Source organism: Gracilinanus agilis, chromosome 4, assembly GCF_016433145.1.
Source record: "Gracilinanus agilis isolate LMUSP501 chromosome 4, AgileGrace, whole genome shotgun sequence".
Taxonomy (NCBI): Eukaryota; Metazoa; Chordata; class Mammalia; order Didelphimorphia; family Didelphidae; genus Gracilinanus; species Gracilinanus agilis.
The window spans coordinates 79,015,684-79,021,448 of record NC_058133.1 but is presented as its reverse complement, the minus strand read 5'-3'; positions in this window follow the sequence as shown (position 1 = coordinate 79,021,448).

Here is a 5,765-nt window from a genome sequence, read left to right as displayed (position 1 = left end):
AGGGACTTTAGAGATCATCAGTTATAACCCCTCATTTTACCAATGAGAAAACTGAGATCCAGAGAAAGATGTACACTCGTACTAGTCTTTCAAGCAGAAAGTAAATGGCAAAGCTAAGATAATAACAATAGCAATAACATTTATATAGAGCTTTAAGGTTTGAAAAGTGGTTTACAAATCTTATCACATTTTATCCACACAAAATACCCTAGGTCTAGGAGGCATTATTCTTCTTTTACTGATGAGGAAACTGAGGCAGACAATGGTTAAGGGACTTACCCAGGGACATACAATTAATAAGCAGCTGAGTTTGGATATGAATTTTGATCTTCCTGACTTTAAATTCAGGTCCTCTAATTCCAAAACATTGCCCCATTTTCTGTACCATACTGAGTTACACAAACATAGCAAGCTTTATTGGAACCCACTTCCTTAAGTTGACATTTTATTGGAATAAATAAATAATCTAACTTTAAACAATTCTACAAGAGGAAAAAAATAGTTGTTTAGTTTCCTTCAAATAAACAAAATCTACTTCTTCCCAGGGTTTAAAAATTGAGATTCAAGGACATTTACTACAACCCATCATATTTTTTTACTACTTACTTTTAGTGAGTGTGCTATTATCACCACTTTAATTAGAACCAGAATTGTGATGATAATAGAATATACCAGACTAAGGATATTTGTGCTCCAGTGACTAGCCAGACCCACTGGGATGGCAAATGCAATCGACATTGGTCTCAAGGGCAGGAAATCAGGACAGGCAAGACAACCAGAATCTCAAGGGTCTTGCAAAGGGCAAAAAAGTAGATAGATATCTCAGAAAAGCAGGAAGCATACTAAAAGGTGGGGAGTCTAACTGTAGGCAATAATAAGCAGAGGTCCTAATGGACAAATGGTTAGCATCAGAAAGATCTGGAATCAAGTTGTGGAGACTTGGTTTTTGAAATTAAAACTCCAGTGAATCATGGGAAGGAAGCAGGGCTGGCGGGATCAGAGCTATGGTCTTGAAGTCACTTGGGTACCAGACAAAGAAACAAATACGGAGGAAACAAAACAAAAATCTTGGAAAATTGAGAGAGGGCAGAAGAAGTGGATTTGGTCATAGGGAGTATTATTAGAATCAAGGAAAGAGTCCGAAGAGAAAAGTAAGCAGAGCCAAGAAAAAATATAAACAATGACTACAGCAATGTAAATAGAATGAAAAACCACCATAAAACAAATGAAAGCTAATGCTGCAAAATTATAAATAACAAGCATGGCCCCAAAGAATTTTTATGACCCCTTTCCCCTCTCCTTTGTAGAGGTGGAAGGTACATAAATAGGGAATGCTGCATCTATATTTTCTTTTCTTTTTTAACAGAAAATTTATTTAAAAATTAAATAAATAAATGACATTTAAAAATTTATTAAAAGAAGGAAATTTTTTAAAGAGACAACCTTGAAGGAGTTTATTAACATTTTATTTATTATTTTTAACAGTTTATTAACATTAACATTTATTAATACCTATTCTTTGACAGGCAACTATGGATACAAAGGGGGTAAAATGTTTCTGACCTCAAAAACTTCACAATCTATAGACAGAAGCAAAGTGTAATATCTGATGAGTAAATATAACCAATTGCAAAACAACTCAAAATTATTTTGTGATATGTTTTGCATTTATTAATGTATGCATAATGTCTCCTCTCTCCAAGAAATATGTAAACTCCTTGAAGATTAGAATAGTTTTTTTCTTCTTTTTTGCATCTTTAACATTTAACAAATTGCCTTGCAAATTTGAGACATTTAATAAATGTTTGTGCTTTTAGTAATTTCTTTTTTTATTAATAGAACTTATTTCCAAGTATCTCAGTGCCTTCCTCCCCTCCCCATACCTTAGAAGGCATCATTTGGCAAACATGTATGTAGAAGCTATGTCTTAATGATTCCATTTCTCAGTTCATTTTCTAGAGATAAACACTCACAAGCTATTCTTTAAATATTAAATCTGGAGCTGTATATAATGTACTTTTGGCTCTTCGCATTTTACTTTTCATGATCTCATATTGTTCTTTTCAAGTTTTTTGACAAATCAAACTGCTCAGAACAGCTAGGTGGCCTAGTGGATTGAGAGTGAGGACTAGAGATGGGAGATTATGAATTAAAATCTGTCCTCAGACACTTCCTGGCTCTGTTTTCCCAGGAAAGTCACAACCTCCAATTGCCTACCCTTTATTACTCTTCTGCCTTGGAACCAATACTTAGTATTAATTCTAAGACAGAGGTAAGGGTTTTTAAAAAAAAAATTAATCTGCTCATCATTTCTTATGATTCAGTAGTGTTCCATCACAATCATTTGCCACAATTTGTTTAGCCATTCTCCAATTGATGGACATCCCTTCAATTTCCAGTTCTTTGCAACAACAAAGAGAACTGCTATACATATTTTGGAATGCACAGATTCTTTTCCTTTTCTATTGATTTCCTTGGGAAATAGACCCAGCAATACTACTACTGGGTCTCAGGGTATGCACAATTTTATAGCTTTCTGGGAGTAATTCCAAATTGCTCTCCAAAATGGTTGGATCAGTTCACAGTTACACCAACAGTGTATATGTCCCCAGCTTTCTACATCCCCTCCAATGTTTGTCATTTTAGTTGATCTGATGGGTATAAAATGATACCTCAGAATTGTTTTGGGTTGCCTTTCCCTAATCAGTAGTGATTTGGAGCATTTTTTCATGTACCTTTTTTGATTTCTTCATCCAAATACATCTTTTATCTGTTCATCAATTAGGGGATGGCTCTTATTCTCATAAATTTGATGAAGTTCTCTATATATTCTGGATATAAGGCTTCTACCTGAGAGACTATCAGTGAACATTTTTTTCTCAATTTTCTGCATTCCTTCTACTCTTGGCAACATTTGCTTATTTGTATAAAAACTTCAATTTAATGTACTTAGTTATCCATCTTAAATCTCATAATTCCATCTCCTTTCCATAAATCTGATAGGTAATATGTTCTCTATTCTTCTAATTTACTTATATCTCCTCTTATCCATAGATAATGTGTCAATTTTAATCTTATCTTAGTGAACGATATAATATATTGGTCAATACCTCGTTTCTGCCAAACTACTTTCTAGTTGTCCCAGCCATTTTTACCAAATAGCAATTTCTCATCCCAATAGCCTGTATCTACACTTTTGTCACATACAAGGTTACTATAATCTTTTACTACTGTTTGCTCTATGTTTTTTCTGTTCCCCTGATTTACCTTTCTATTTCTTAGCCACTACCAGAAAGTTTTGATAAGTTTATCATAGAATTTTATGCTTTATCATACAATTTTAAATTTGCTACTGCTGCATTTATATTTTCATACTTTTTCACTGTATTGAACAATTTTGCTTATTTTTTCCTCTTTCTGTTTTTTAAACATTTTTATCATTGTATTGAATAGCTCTTGGGGGATGCTATATTGACAGAAAATTTTTTTAAACCCTTAACTTCAGTGTATTGGCTCCTAGATGGAAGAGTGGTAAGGGTGGGCAATGGGGGTCAAGTGACTTGCCCAGGGTCACACAGCTGGGAAGTGTCTGAGGCCGGATTTGAACCTAGGACCACCCGTCTCTAGGCCTGGCTCTCAATCCACTGAGCTACCCAGCTGCCCTCCAGAAATTTTGCTAATGGAAAAATCAAGGAGGATGAAAAGTGCAATGAGTAGCCTGACTCCTTACCTCTAGAGTTCTTCAGTCCCCACAGCTGGGTCTTCTTTACATGGAAAAAACAAAGATACTAATAAAGATTTTTTTAATTGAGGGAAGGAATAAAGCAGGTCCAAAGAAGCAAGGTTAATTGAATATCAAGCCAACTAAGTTATAGTACAGTCAGTCCTTCTATTCACTATATCTAGGGATTGGTTCCAGAGTCTAGAGTGAGGCTAAGAAGACCCAGCTGTGGGGACTGAAGAACTCTAGAGGTAAGGAGTCAGGCTACTCATTGCACTTTTCATCCTCCCTGATACCTCCTTCCTTTTACTGTCAAATTTCTTAAGGAAGGAGGTCCCAGAGAGGATGAAAAGTGCAATGAGTAGCATCATTTCTATTTCTTGATCAGCTGTGTTCTGGTTTTTATCCTCACCTAACCACTTCAATGACACTTTGAAAAATCACTAATACCCCAAATCCAGGGGAGATTTTCCTCAGCTCTCAAATCATTCTCCCTGATCTATACAGCATTTGGCACTGTTAACCACCCCTCTCGTTCTTAAGCCTAACTTCCCTCTTTGTTGGCTGTGCATTATGCTCTTTATTCTTCTTCTTATGCTTGTCCCTCAGTCTTTAATCCTTTCTTCTCCTCTGCCCTCAACATCACTCTAGAGATATATTTCATGGATCTAATTACCTATACTCCCCCTCCCCAAATCCCTAGCTCTAGCTCTAGGATCCTATCTCAGACAACTGGACACTTTGTGGGGTAATAGCTAGAGTGGTGGGTGCACTTAGAGACCTGAGTTCTAATCCTGTCTCAGATACTTACTAATAATGTGACACTGGGCAAGTCACTTAACTTCTCTGTGCCTCAGTTTCCACATTTGCAAAATGGTGATGATGATGATGATGATAGTTCCTACCTCACAGGATTATTGTGAGATTCAAATAAGTTAATATGCATAAAATGCTTTGCAGACCTTCAAACACTCTTTCACAGTTAGCTATTATTATTGTGAGATTCTTTTTCAGAGAAACCTGGGCATATTTACATGCACTATAGCAGAGCAAAATGAGCAGAACTAGGAGAATGATGATTACTTATAATAATGTATTTTTCTTTATATTTATTGTATATTATTTACATATTATATGTGCTTATGTATAATATATAACTATTTATATATTATATGTGCTTATATATAATATATAAAGTAACATATATTATATATGCTTATAATACATAAAATTATTTATATATGGTATGTGCTTATATATAATATATAGGATTGTTTATATATTATGCATGTGCTTATATATAATATACAAAGTTATCTTATATATTATATGTAATATATAAATATAAATATTTATTATTTTATTATATTTATTTATATTTACTTATAATAACATCATTATAAAGACAAATGTCTTTGAAAGACCTAAGAACTCTGATCAATACAGCAACCAATAATCATCATAATAATATTTTTGTTGTTCAATCTTTTCAGTCATGTCTCACTTCATAACTCCAGGGTTTTCATGCCAAAGATACTGGAGTAGTTTGCCATTTCCTTCTCCAGTTCATTTTACAGATGAGGAAACTAAGACAAACAGGGTTAAGTAACCTGCCCAGGATCATACAGCTATCAACTATCTAAAAACCCAGATTGGAATTCAAGAAGATGAGTCTTCCTGACTCCAGACCCAGTACTAGATGCTCTAATAATAATAATAGCTAACATTTATGTAGCTCTTACTATGTGCCAGGCAGTGTGCTAAGCACTTTACAATTATTATGTCATTTGGTGCTATCACAACCCTACGAGTTATATACTGTTATTATCATCCCCATTTTCAGTCAAGGAAACTGAGGCAAATAGGGTTAACTGACTTGCCCAAGGTTACATAGCTAGTAAGCATCTGAGGTCCAGATTTGTATTCAAGTCTTCCTGACTCCAAACTCAGTGCTGTGTGCTCTAGGATGCCACCCTGCTGCCTCTACACATGTACATATAAGATAGAGAGAGAGAGTAGACGGAAGGTAATCTCTAAGGGAAGT